Consider the following 13,548-nt stretch of genomic DNA (forward strand, 5'->3'; position numbering starts at 1 on the left):
ATCCGATTCTGTGACTTATGGAGACATGGAGTCAAGGAAATATATCTCCGCAACTCAGACAGCTGAGGGGGCGTCGGGGGGAGCGAGGCCGGACAGTGGTCACGGGAGGGGAGCTGGGGAATCCCGGGAGAGCTCCCCTGGGCTGGGGTCTTTGGCACAGCGGCAGAGTCCACGAGCGGCTCCGATCTGAAATGGCGCTCTGTGAGCAGGTGAGCAGAGTCAAGGGAGGGAATAGAAAGACTGTCACCGGGTTTTTATGGCGCTTCTCTCGGCTGAATGACACAACACCCGTTGTCTCTGTGGGAGAGTGAGCAGAAACAAGCCTCAGCAAGCTCGCAGCGATCTCCCGAATTACACCTGGTATTGGGATAACATGGCGGGGCGGGGTCTCCCGGCATCTGTGGGTTCTCCGCACACCGGGGGGTTCATACACCCAGGGGCTCCACACATCCAGTGGTTCTCTGAGCACCCGGGGGGTTCTCCGCACATCCGGGGGGCTCGCACACTTGGGAGCCTGGTATATTAGTTGAACGGTTGTGTTGTGGTGAACCCCTTTGGTCCGGTGCTGGTTTGTATATTTCTGGCACACTGGTTACCGATCAGAAACATTTCACCACAAGCAGAAAGTGTAATAATACAGAAGGAGCAATTCCAAACTCAGGACACACCAGGTCATCAGCTATTTGCAAATTACACCATCCATACTTGCCGTCTTCAGGGATTCTCAATTTAAACTAACTCAGGAAAAAGAAGAAAAATACTTGAATTTCTATAGCGCCTTTCACGGCCACTGGAACGCCCCAAAACGCTTTAGTCAATGAAGTATTTTTGGAGTGTGCTCACTGTTGTAATGTGAGAAACGCAGCAACCAATTTGCGCACAGCAAGCTCCCACACACATGTGATAATGACCTGATAATCTGTTTTTGTTATGTTGATTGAGGGATAAATATTGGCCCCAGGACACTGAGGAGAACTCCCCTGCTCTTCGAAATAGTGCCATGGGATCTTTTACATGCACTTGAGAGGGCAGACGGGGCCTCGGTTTAACGTCTATTCCGAAAGACGGCCCCTCCGACAGTGCAGCGCTCCCTCAGCACTGCCCCTCCGACAGTGCGGCGCTCCCTCAGCGCTGCCCCTCCGACAGTGCAGCGCTCCCTCAGTACTGCCCCTCCAACAGTGCAGTGCTCCCTCAGCACTGCACTGGAGTGTCAGCCTGGATTTATTTATGTGCTCAAGTTCCTGGAGTGGGACTTGAACCCACAACCTTCTGACTCAAAGGCAAGAGTGCTGCCCAGTGAGCCACTGGGCAAGATGGTCGCAGAGATAAATATGAAGCTTTCACCCTGGTTTGATCCATGGCTTTGACGACTGAAATTTGCAGAAAGCAGATGACAAGTTACTTGAAAATTATCCCATGGGCAACAGTTCCTATTCAATAACCACACCGCAGAACCGTGCAAGAACTCATGGGATAATTCATTATTCCATACACCTCTAACCCTGACCACCCCTTCACTTCAACACCGTGTCTTGTGCAGATAGAAACTTGGAAAATATGTGCAGTAGGAGGCCATTCGGCCCTTTGAGCCTGTACCACCATTCAATAAGATCATGGCTGATCATTTACCTCAGTACCCCTTTCCTGCTTTCTCTCCATACCCCTTGATCCCTTTAGCCGTAAGGGCCACATCTAACTCCCTTTTGAATATATCTAACGAACTGGCCTCAACAACGTTCTGTGGTAGGGAATTCCACAGGTTAACAATTCTCTGAGTGAAGAAGTTTCTCCTCATCTCGGTCCTAAATGGCTTACCCCTTATCCTTAGACTGTGACCCCTGGTTCTGGACTTCCCCAACATCGGGAACATTCTTCCTGCATCTTGCAGCTTGTGTCCGGAAAGGTTTTGCCTTTTTATCAGTTCTTACGCTGAGTTCAGATCCCACTGAGCTCACTGAGCAGGCCTCGATAATCACTGTCCTCAGTCGAACCCTCGTGTCTCGGGCTCAATCCTCGACCCAACTGTCATGGGCACATGATCCTATCACGAAGGAACACAGGAGGCCCGGTCCATCTCTGGAATTTGAACTACATGTGAACTGGAATGCAACTATATCACAGCACAGTGGAGTTTGTGAACTGGATTAGCAGTTGGTGTTTTTGTAGAGAATCTTCACCTGGACAGGTCGACACAGGTCAGTGCTTGGTACGTCTACACAACTGGTCATACTACAGGTGCGTCACCCAGTAATGCTGTGCTCCCCCAACCTGGGCCAAAACCAATGCTGTTAGTTAGAGCTGATCTCCCAAGTATGGAATAATACACTGCACAGAACTTCAGAAGGAATACGCATGCATTAAGATTCCGATATCAAAACCAGAGTAGCAATTACAGTTTAGAAATTTCCTTCACTGCAGATTCAATCTTCATGTACAGGCTACGAATGTCTCTATGCAAAGATTATGTATTTGTGTGAATAAATATTACATATTCATGTATGCGAATATTGCATATTCATAAATGCAATGATGATGTTTTGTATATGCAAATGCTACCAATGGTTCACACAAGCAAAGTTTACTCCACATGCAATCTGTTTTTCCACGCAGGTTAGTACAGTAAGTTTGCTCGAACCCTGAAGCGTTAGACCACAGACGATTCCCAGCGGATTCACGGGCAATTTGTTTTCCATAACTGTTAAGAATTCTGTAAATAGATGATCTGAGCGTGATTAGTATGTTTAAATACATTACCACTTAAAGTAATTTGGTGAAAGATAGGTTTTTACTAATACTGGGGTTTATTTTAAACCCGTTACTAATTTCACCAGCGTGAGGGAGAGGACACCTAACAATGTCTCTGGCCTGGAGTCTGGAACTCATTGCCTGAAAGGGTGGTCGAGGCAGAAACCCTCACCACATTTAAAAAGTACTTGACTGTGCACTTGAAGTGCTGTAACCTACAGGGCTACAGACCTAGAGCTGGAAAGTGGGATTAGGCTGGAGAGCTCTTGGTCGGCCGGCACGGACACGGTGGGCCGAAATGGCCTCCTTCCGTGCTGTAAATTTCTATGATCCTATGATTCTTTCACACAGGCATTAAGCACACCAGGAGTTCAAACCCCCCTGACCTTTCACACAGGCATTAGCCACACCAGGAGTTCAAACCCCTGACCTTTCACACAGGCATTAACCACACCAGGAGTTCAATCCCCTGACCTTTCACACAGGCATTAAGCACACCAGGAGTTCAAACCCCCCTGACCTTTCACACAGGCATTAGCCACACCAGGAGTTCAAACCCCTGACCTTTCACACAGGCATTAAGCACACCAGGAGTTCAAACCCCCCTGACCTTTCACACAGGCATTAGCCACACCAGGAGTTCAAACCCCTGACCTTTCACACAGGCATTAACCACACCAGGAGTTCAATCCCCTGACCTTTCACACAGGCATTAACCACACCAGGAGTTCAAACCCCTGACCTTTCACACAGGCATTAACCACACCAGGAGTTCAACCCCCTGACCTTTCACACAGGCATTAACCACACCAGGAGTTCAAACCCCTGACCTTTCATCATCATCATCATAGGCAGTCCCTTGGAATCGAGGAAGACTTGCTTCCACTCCCAAAGTGAGTTCTTTGATGGCTGAACAGTCCAATACGAGAGCCACAGACCCTGTTACAGGTGGGACAGACATTCGTCGAGGGAAGGGGTCGGTGGGGCTGGTTTGCCGCGTGCTCCTTCCGCTGCCTGCGCTTGGCCTCTTCACGCTCTTTGCGTTGAGACTCGAAGAGCTCAGCGCACTCTCGGATGCACTTTCTCCACCTCGGTCGGTCTGTGGCCAGGGTCTCCCAGGTGTCAGTGGTGATGTCGCACTTTACCAGGGAGGCTTTGAGGGCCTTATAACGTGTCGCTGTCCTCCTTTGGCTCGTTTACCATGAAGGAGCTCCGCATAAAGAATTTGCTTAGGGAGTCTCGTATCTAGCATGCGAACTATGTGGCCTGCCCAGCAAAGCTGATCGAGTGTGGTCAGTGCTTCAATACTGGAGATGTTAGCCTGGTCGAGGACACTAATGTTGGTCCGCCTGTCCTCCCAGGGGATTTGCAGGATCTTGCGGAGACATCGTTGGTGATATATCTCCAGCGACTTGAGGTGCCTTCTATACATCGTCCATGCCTCAGATCCATACAGGAGGGCGGGTATTACTACAGCCCAATAGACCATGAGTTTAATGGTAGATTTGAGGGCCTGGTCTTCAAACACTCTTTTCCTCAGACAGCCAAAGGCTGCACTGGCACACTGGAGGTGATGTTGAATCTCCGCATCAATGTCTGCCTTTGTTGATAAGAGGCTCCCGAGATATGGGAAATGGTCCACGTTGTCAAGGGCCGCGCCGTTGATCTTGATGACTGGGGGGCAGTGCTGTGCGGCGGTGACAGGCTCGTGAAGGACATTTGTCTTACGGATGTTAAACGTAAGGCCCATGATTTCATATGCCTCAGTGAATACATTGACTATATCCTGGAGTTCAGCCTCTGTATGTGCGCAGACACAGACGTCGTCCGCATACTGCAGCTCAACGACAGAGGTTGGGGTGATCTTGGACCTGGCCTGGAGGCGGCGTAGGTTAAACAGCTTCCCACTGGTTCTGTAGTTTAGTTCCACTCCAGTGGGGAGCTTGTTGATTGTGGGGTGGAGCATGGCAGCGAGGAAGATTGAGAAGAGGGTTGGAGCGATGACACAGCCCTGTTGGACCCCGGTCCGTACATGGATTGGGTCTGTAATGGATCCGTTAATAAGGATCATGGTCTGCATGTCATCGTGGAGCAGGCGAAGGATGTTGACAAACTTTTGGGGACATCCAAAATGGCGGAGGACGCTCCATGGACCCTCACGGTTGCCAGTGTCAAAGGCCTTTGTAAGATCGAAAAAGGCCATGTATAAGGGCTGGCGCTGCTCCCTGCATTTTTCCTGCAGCTGTCGCGCTGCAAAAATCATGTCCGTTGTGCCCCGTAGGGGACGGAATCCGCACTGTGATTCCGGGAGGAGCTCCTCCGCCACACGGGCATTAACTACACCAGGAGTTCAACCCCCCGACCTTTCACACAGGCATTAACCACACCAGGAGTTCAAACCCCTGACCTTTCACACAGGCATTAACCACACCAGGAGTTCAACCCCCTGACCTTTCACACAGGCATTAACCACACCAGGAGTTCAACCCCCTGACCTTTCACACAGGCATTAACCACACCCAGGAGTGCAGGCAACATCACACTGATACTCCCAATTCAAACAGCACCGAATCATTCCAGGAACACTCCTGTCAAAACCACATGCTGTACATAAGAACTTATGAATTAGGAGCAGGAGTAGGCCATTCGGCCCCTCGAGCCTGCTCCGCCATTCAATAAAATCATGGCTGATCATCGTCCTCAACTGCACTTTCCTGCCCGATCCCCAGATCCCTTGATTCCCCTAGAGTCCAAAAATCTACCTATCTCGGTCATGAATATACTCAACGATTCAGCCTCCACAGCCCTCTGGGGCAGAGAATTCCAAAGATTCACCACCCTCTGAGTGAAGAAATTCCTCCTCATCTCAGTCCTAAATGACCGACCCCTTATCCTGAGACTGTTACCCCTGGTTCTAGACTCCCCAAATCAGGGGTAACAGCCTCTGCCTAACTTGTCAAGCCCTCTAAGAATTTTATACGTTTTAATGAGATTCTTCCAAACTCCAGAGAGTATCGGCCCAATCTACACAATCTCTCCTCATAAGATAGTCATTTCATCCCAGGAATCAATCTAGTGAACCTTCGTTGCTCCGCATCTAAAGCAAATCTTTCCTTCCTTAGATACAGAGACAGAAACTCTGCACAGTACTCCAGGTGTGATCTCAGCAAGACCCCTTGCAATAAAGGCTAACATGCCATTGGCCTTCCTAATTGCTTGCTGTATCTGCATGCTCGTTTTCTGTGTTTCATGTAAAGGGGGATAAAAGGAGCAGACCAGAGGCGAGAGCGATACCTGAGGGGCGAGAGCGAGAGCGGAGGGGCGGGAGCGAGAGCGAGAGAGGAGGGTCGAGAGCGAGGGAGGAGGGTCGGGAGTGAGGGAGGAGGGTCGAGAGTGAGGGAGAAGGGGCGAGAGCGAGGGAGGAGGGGCGAGAGCGAGGGAGGAGGGGCGAGAGCGAGGGAGAAGGGGCGAGAGCGAGGGAGGAGGGGCGAGAGCGAGAGAGGAGGGGCGAGAGCGAGAGAGGAGGGGTGAGAGCGGGAGTGGAGGGGCAAGAGCGGGAGCGGAGGGGTGGGAGCGGAGGGGCGAGAGCGGGAGCGGGGCGTGGGCGAGAGCGGAGGTGCGAGAGCGAGAGCCGAGGGACCAGAGCGAGAGAGGAGGGTCAGAGCGAGAGCGGAGGGTCGAGAGCGAGAGAGGAGGGTCAAAGCGAGAGCGGAGGGTCAGAGCGAGAGCGGAGGAGCGAGAGAGAGAGCGGAGGGTCGAGAGCGAGAGCGGAGGGTCGAGAGCGAGAGCGGAGGGTCAGAGCGAGAGCGGAGGGTCGAGAGCGAGAGAGGAGGGTCAGAGCGAGAGCGGAGGGTCGAGAGCGAGAGAGGAGGGTCAGAGCGAGAGAGGAGGGTCGAGAGCGAGAGCGGAGGGTCGAGAGCGAGAGCGGAGGGTCGAGAGCGAGAGAGGAGGGGCGAGAGAGAGAGAGGAGGGGCGAGAGAGAGAGAGGAGGGGCGAGAGCGGAGGGGCGAGAGCGAGAGCGGAGGGGTGAGAGCGGAGGGGCAGAGCGAACGAGGAGGGGCGAGAGCGAGAGCGGAGAGTTGAGAGCGAGAGCGGAGGGTCGAGAGCGAGAGCGGAGGGGCGAGAGAGAGAGAGGAGGGGCGAGAGCGGAGGGATGAGAGCGGAGGGGCGAGAGCGAGAGAGGAGAGGTGAGAGCGGGAGTGGAAGGGCAAGAGCGGGAGCGGAGGGGCGGGAGCAGAGGGGCGAGAGCGGGAGCGGAGGTGCGAGAGCGAGAGCCGAGGGACCAGAGCGAGAGCGGAAGGTCGAGAGCGAGAGCGGAGGGGCGAGAGAGAGAGAGGAGGGGCGAGAGCGGAGGGATGAGAGCGAGAGCGGAGGGGCAAGAGAGAGAGAGGAGGGGCGAGAGCGGAGGGATGAGAGCTAGAGCGGAGGGTCGAGAGCGAGAGCCGAGGGTCAAGAGCGAGAGCGGAGGGGCGAGAGAGAGAGAGGAGGGGCGAGAGCGGAGGGGCAAGAGCGAGAGCGGAGGGTCGAGAGCGAGAGCCGAGGGTCGAGAGCAAGAGCGGAGGGGCGAGAGAGAGAGAGGAGGGGCGAGAGAGAGAGAGGAGGGGCGAGAGAGAGAGAGGAGGGGCGAGAGCGGAGGGATGAGAGCGAGAGCGGAGGGATGAGAGCGGAGGGGCGAGAGCGAGAGAGGAGGGGTGAGAGCGGGAGTGGAGGGGCAAGAGCGGGAGCGGAGGGGCGGGAGCAGAGGGGCGAGAGCGGGAGTGGAGGTGCGAGAGCGAGAGCCGAGGGTCATGAGCGAGAGCGGAGGGGCGAGAGAGAGAGAGGAGGGGCGAGAGCAGAGGGGCAAGAGTGAGAGCGGAGGGTCGAGAGCGAGAGCCGAGGGTCGAGAGCGAGAGCGGAGGGGCGAGAGAGAGAGAGGAGGGGCGAGAGCGGAGGGATGAGAGCGAGAGCGGAGGGATGAGAGCGGAGGGGCGAGAGCGAGAGAGGAGGGGTGAGAGCGGGAGTGGAGGGGCAAGAGCGGGAGCGGAGGGGCGGGAGCAGAGGGGCGAGAGCGGGAGCGGAGGTGCGAGAGCGAGAGCCGAGGGTCGAGAGCGAGAGCGGAGGGTCGAGAGAGAGAGAGGAGGGGCGAGAGCGGAGGGACGAGAGCGAGAGCGGAGGGATGAGAGCGAGAGTGGAGGGGCGAGAGAGGAGGGGCGAGAGCGAGAGAGGAGGGGCGAGAGCGGAGGGGCGAGAGCGAGAGCGGAGGGGCGAGAGCGAGAGAGGAGGGGCGAGAGCGAGAGAGGAGGGGCGAGAAAGGAGGGGCGAGAGCGAGAGAGGAGGGGTGAGAGAGGAGGGGCGAGAGCGAGAGAGGAGGGGCGAGAGAGGAGGGGCGAGAGCGAGAGAGGAGGGGCGAGAGCGAGAGAGGCGGGGCGAGAGCAGGAGAGGAGGGGCGAGAGAGGAGGGGCGAGAGCGAGAGAGGAGGGGCGAGAGAGGAGGGGCGAAAGCGAGAGAGAAGGGGCGAGAGAGGGGCGAGAGCGAGAGAGGAGGGGCGAGAGCGAGAGAGGAGGGGCGAGAGAGGAGGGGCGAGAGCGTGAGAGAAGGGGCGAGCGAGAGAGGAGGGGCGAGAGCGAGAGAGGAGGGGCGAGAGCGTGAGAGGAGGGGCAAAGCAAGAGCGGGACTAGAGGGGAAAATTAATCAAAGCGTGACGTCACAGGGAAGCAGATAAGTGATTGGGTGGCGAGTATTTCTCTCTTTTTCTCTAAAACTAGGGCATTGGTTTAAATTAGGAGCTGTGATTATAGATTAAAAACTATAAATAGATATTTGAGTGACATTTCAAAACTTAAAACCAAACTAGTTAAACGAAATACAAGGCAGCGGAGCGGAGCGGAGCAGAGCAGCGGTGTGAGCATGAGCAACACAACACAGGCAAACATCGAACATGTGTCGTCAGAGTGACGCCGGCTCACGGGAAACAGCTGATTGGTGAGTAGCCGGTGAGTGTTTTATTTCATAGTCAGGTAGTTCATAGTTTAGTTCACAGTCTAATAACTAGAGGGACGGCAGGGCAGCTCAGTCCGTGGAATGCACATCCTGTGCCGTGTGGGAAGTCCTGGACACTTCGCGTAACCTGGACATGTGCGGGAAGTGTCGCCAGTTACGGCAGCTCGAGATCCGTGTTTCGGAGTTTGAGCAGCGGCTGGGGTCACTGCGGTGCTTCCGCGAGACTGAGAGCTACGTGGATAGCACGGTTCTCGAGGTAGCCAGCCCGCAGCTTAAGGGTGTGCAGGCAGAGAGGGAGTGGGTGACCGCTGGACAGACAAGGAGGACTAGGCAGATAGTGCAGGAGTTCCCTGGGTCCATCTCGCTCTCCAACCGGTAATCTGTTCTGAGTACCGGTGGGGGCGATGGTGGCTCTGGGGGGATACAGCCGGAGTCAAGGCACCACGGGTGGCTCAGCTGCACAGGGGGGAGGAAGAAGAATGGAAGAGCTATACTGATAGGGGATTCAATAATCAGGGGAGCAGACAGGAGTTTCTGTGGCTGCAGACGTGACTCCAGGATGGGATGTTGCCTCCCTGGTGCCAGGGTCAAGGATGTCACCGAGCGGCTGCAGGGCATTCTGGGGGGAGAGGGTGAACAGCCAGAGGTCGTGGTCAATGACATAGGTAGGAAGAGGGATGAGGTCCTGCAGGCAGAGTTTAGGGAGCTAGGAGAGAGATTAAAAAGCAGGACCTCAAAGGTAATCTCCGGATTACTCCCAGTACCATGAGTACAGAAATAGGAGGATAGAGCAGATGAATATGTGGCTGGAGAGTTGGTGCAGGTGGGAGGGCTTTATTTCCTGAGGCATTGGGACCGCTTCTGGGGGAGGTGGGACCTGTACAAGCCAGACGGGTTGCACCTCAACAGGGCCAGAACCAATATCCTCCCGGGTGGGGGGGGGGGGGGCGTTGCTAGTGCTGCTGGGGAGGGGTTAAACTAGCTTGGCAGGGGGATGGGATGAGAATAGATTCAGTAGGGAGAGAAGCAAAGCTGGAATTGGAAAGTAGAAAGTGAATTTGGAAGACAGAGGAAAGAAGGGCTGGAACATAGACAACAAGGGAGTTTGGCACCACTAAATGGTATATACTTCAATGCAAGGAGTTTAGGGAATAAGGCAGATGAACTGAGAGCACAGATAGAATTTGGGAGTACGATATTATAGCTACTGAGACGTGGCTGAAAGAGGGACAGGTATAGCAGCTCAACATTCCTGTTTACAGGATTTTCAGACGGAATAGAGAGGGGGCAAAAAGGAGGGAGGGTTGCAGTATTGATTACAGAAACAATTACAGCTGTGAGGGGGGATATGTTGGAAGGATCATCAAATGAGGCCATATGGGTTGAATTGAAGAACAAAAAAGGGCCGATCACACTGCTGGGAGTGTACTACAGACCCCCAAACAGTGAGAGGGAGATAGAAGAGCAAATATATCGGCAAATTTCTGAGAAGTGCAATAACTATAGGGCAGTAATAGTAAGGGATTTCAACTATCCTAATGTTAACTGGGATAAAATTAGTGTGAAGGGTATAGAGAGTGCAGAATTCCTAAAATGCATTCAGGAAAATTTATTTAGCCAGTATGTAACAAGCCCAACACGGGAGGGGGCGGCTCTGGACTTACTTTTGGGGAATGAAGCGGGGCAGGTGGAAGGGTCATGTTGGTGCTAGTGATCATAATTCAGTTAGATTTAGGGCAGTTATGGAAAAGGACAAAGATAGACTAGGAATAAAAGTTCTCAATTGGGGAAAAGCCAATTTTTCTAAGCTGAAATGTGATTTAGCCAAAGTGGACTGGAAACAGCTACTGGGAGGTAAATCAGTATCAGAGCAGTGGGAGGCATTCAAGGAGGAGATCCTGAGGAAAAAGTATGTGACCAACAAATCTAGAGCCTCCTGGACGTCAAGGGGCATACAGGGTAGAATAAAGAAAAAAAGGGAAGCTTATGACAGATACCGAGGGCTCAATACTGCAGAAACCCGAGAAGAGTGTAGAAAGTGCTGGGGTGCAATTAAAAAGGAAATTAGGAAAGCAAAATGAGAGCATGAAAAGATATTAGCAAGTAAAATCAAGGAAAACCCAAAGATGTTTATAAATACATTAAGAGCAAGAGAATAACTAAGAAAAAATCAGGGTCTATTAGAGAGCATAAAGGTAATCTGTGTGTGGAGGTGAAAGACGTGGGTATGGTTCTTAATGAATGCTTTGCATCTGTTTTCACAAAAGAGAGGGGCGATGAGACATTGCAATCAGGGAGGAGGAGTGTGAAATATTAGCTGAAATAAACATAGTGAGAGAGGAAGTATTAACGGGCTTGGCAGTTTTGAAAGTGGATAAATGTTAAGAGAAGCAAAAGAGGAAATAGCAGAGGCTCTGACCACCATTTTCAAATTCTCTCTGGCTTCAGGTGTGCTGCCGGAGGACTGGAGGACTGCTAATGTGGTACCTTTGTTTAAAAAGGGAGAAAGGGATAGACCGAGTAATTACAGGCCTAACCTCAGTCCCCTGGGAGGACCAACGTCAGTGTCCTCGCTCAGACCAACATCCCCAGCATCAAAGCACTGACCACACTCGACTAGCTCCGTTGGGCGGGCCACATTGTTCGCATGCCTGACACAAGACTCCCAAAGCAAGCGCTCTACTCGGAACTCCTACACGGCAAGCCCCCAGGTGGGCAGAGGAAACCTTTCAAGGACACCCTCAAAGCCTCCTTGATAAAATGCAACATCTCCGTTGAAACCTGGGAGTCCCTGGCCAAAGACTGCCCTAAGTGGAGGAAGAGCATCCAGGAGGGCGTTGAGCACCTCGAGTCTCGTCGCTGAGAGCATGCAGAAATCAAGTGCAGGCAGCAGAAGGAACGTGCGGCAAACCAGACTCCCCACCCACCCTTTCCTTCAACCACTGTCTGTCCCACCTGTGACAGAGACTGTAATTCTCACATTGGACTGTTCAGTCACCTGAGAACTCTTTTAGAGTGGAAACAAGTCTTCCTCGATTTTGAGGGATTGCCTATGATGATGATGAGTGGTGGGAAAATTATTGGAAAAAATTCTGAGGGACAGGATAAATCTTCATTTCGTAAGACACGGAATAATCATTGAAAGTTGGCATGCCGGTACAGCAGGCGGTGAAGAAGGCAAATGGTATGTTGGCCTTCATAGCAAGGGGATTTGAGTATAGGAGCAGGGAAGTCTTGCTGCAGTTGTACAGGACCTTGGTGAGGCCCCACCTGGAATATTGTGCTCAGTTTTGGTCTCCTAATCTGAGGAAGGACGTTCTGGCTATTGAGGGAGTGCAGCGAAGGTTCACCAGACTGATTCCAGGGAAGGCTCGAATGACATATGAGAAGAGACTGGATCAACTGGGCCTTTATTCACTGGAGTTTAGAAGAATGAGAGGGGATCTCATAGAAACATATAAGATTCTGACTGGATTAGACAGGCTAGATGCGGGAAGAATGTTCCTGATGTTGGGGAAGTCCAGAACCAGGGGACACAGTATTAGGATAAGGGGCAGGCCGTTTAGGACTGAGATGAGGAGAAACTTCTTCACTCAGAGAGTTGTTAATCTGTGTAATTCCCTGCCGCAGAGAGTTGTTGATGCCAGTTCATTGGATATATTCAAGAGGGAGTTAGTTATGGCCCTTACGGTTAAGGGGATCAAGGGGCAGGGAGAGAAAGCAGGAAAGGGGTACTGAAGGAATGATCAGCCATGATCTTATCGAGCCTGCACCGCCATTCGAAGGGCCGAATGGCCTACTCCTGCACCTATTTTCTATGTTTCTAATCAAGGACAGTCAGCACGGATTTGTTAAGGGAAGGTCGTGTCTGACTAACTTGATTACATTTTTGAGGAGGTAACAAGGAGGGTTGATGAGGGTAGTGCATTGATGTAGTGTATATGGATTTTAGCAAAGCTTTTGATAAGGTCCCACGTGGCAGACTGGTCAGGAAAGTAAAAGTCCATGGGATCCAGGGCAAAGTGGCAAGTTGGATCCAAAATTGGCTCAAAGGCAGGAAGCAAAGGGTAATGGTTGATGGGTGTTTTTGTGACTGGAAGGCTGTATCCAGTGGGGTTCTCCACAGGGCTCAGTGCTGGGTCCCTTGCTTTTTGTCATTTACATCAATGATCTAGACTTGAACATAGGGGATATGATTAAGAAGTTTGCAGATGATACTAAAATAGGCTGTGTGGTGGATAATGAAGAAGAAAGCTGTAGACTGCAGGAAGATATCAATGGACTGGTCAGGTGGGCAGAACAGTGGAAAATGGAATTAAATCTGGAGAAGTGTGAGGTAATGCATTTGGGGAGGGCTAACAAGGAAAGGGAATACACATTAAATGGTAGGACACTGAGAAGTGTAGAGGAACAAAGGGACCTTGGAGTGCAGGTCCACAGATCGCTGAAGGTAGCAGGCCAGGTAGATAAGAAGGTATACGGAATACTTGCCTTTATTAGCCGAGGCATAGAATACAAGAGCAAGGAGGTTATGCTTGAACTGTATAAAACTGGTTAGGCCACAGCTAGAGTACTGCGTGCAGTTCTGGTCACCATGTTACAGGAAAGATTTGATTGCACCAGAGAGGTACAGAAGAGATTTACAAGGATGTTGCCTGGACTGGAGAATTTTAGCTATGATCAAAGATTGGATAGGCTGGATTTGTTTTCTTTGGCTGAGGGGAGATCTGATTTAAGTGTATAAAGTTATGTGGGGCCTGGATAGAGTGGATAGGTTGAGCAGGTTGGGCCTGTACTCATTGGAGTTTAGAAGACTATGAGAGG

General features: G+C 52.2%; 1 protein-coding gene across 1 annotated transcript in view; it reads right to left on the minus strand.

Annotated features, from left to right (window-relative positions):
- The window catches only part of slc9a6a (solute carrier family 9 member A6a), a 142,365-nt gene that overhangs the window by 58,913 nt on the left and 69,904 nt on the right, over window positions 1-13,548 (minus strand). The gene's annotated exons all lie outside the window — the stretch shown is intronic.

The sequence above is a fragment of the Pristiophorus japonicus genome, chromosome 6, assembly GCF_044704955.1.
Source record: "Pristiophorus japonicus isolate sPriJap1 chromosome 6, sPriJap1.hap1, whole genome shotgun sequence".
NCBI classification, from domain to species: domain Eukaryota; kingdom Metazoa; phylum Chordata; class Chondrichthyes; family Pristiophoridae; genus Pristiophorus; species Pristiophorus japonicus.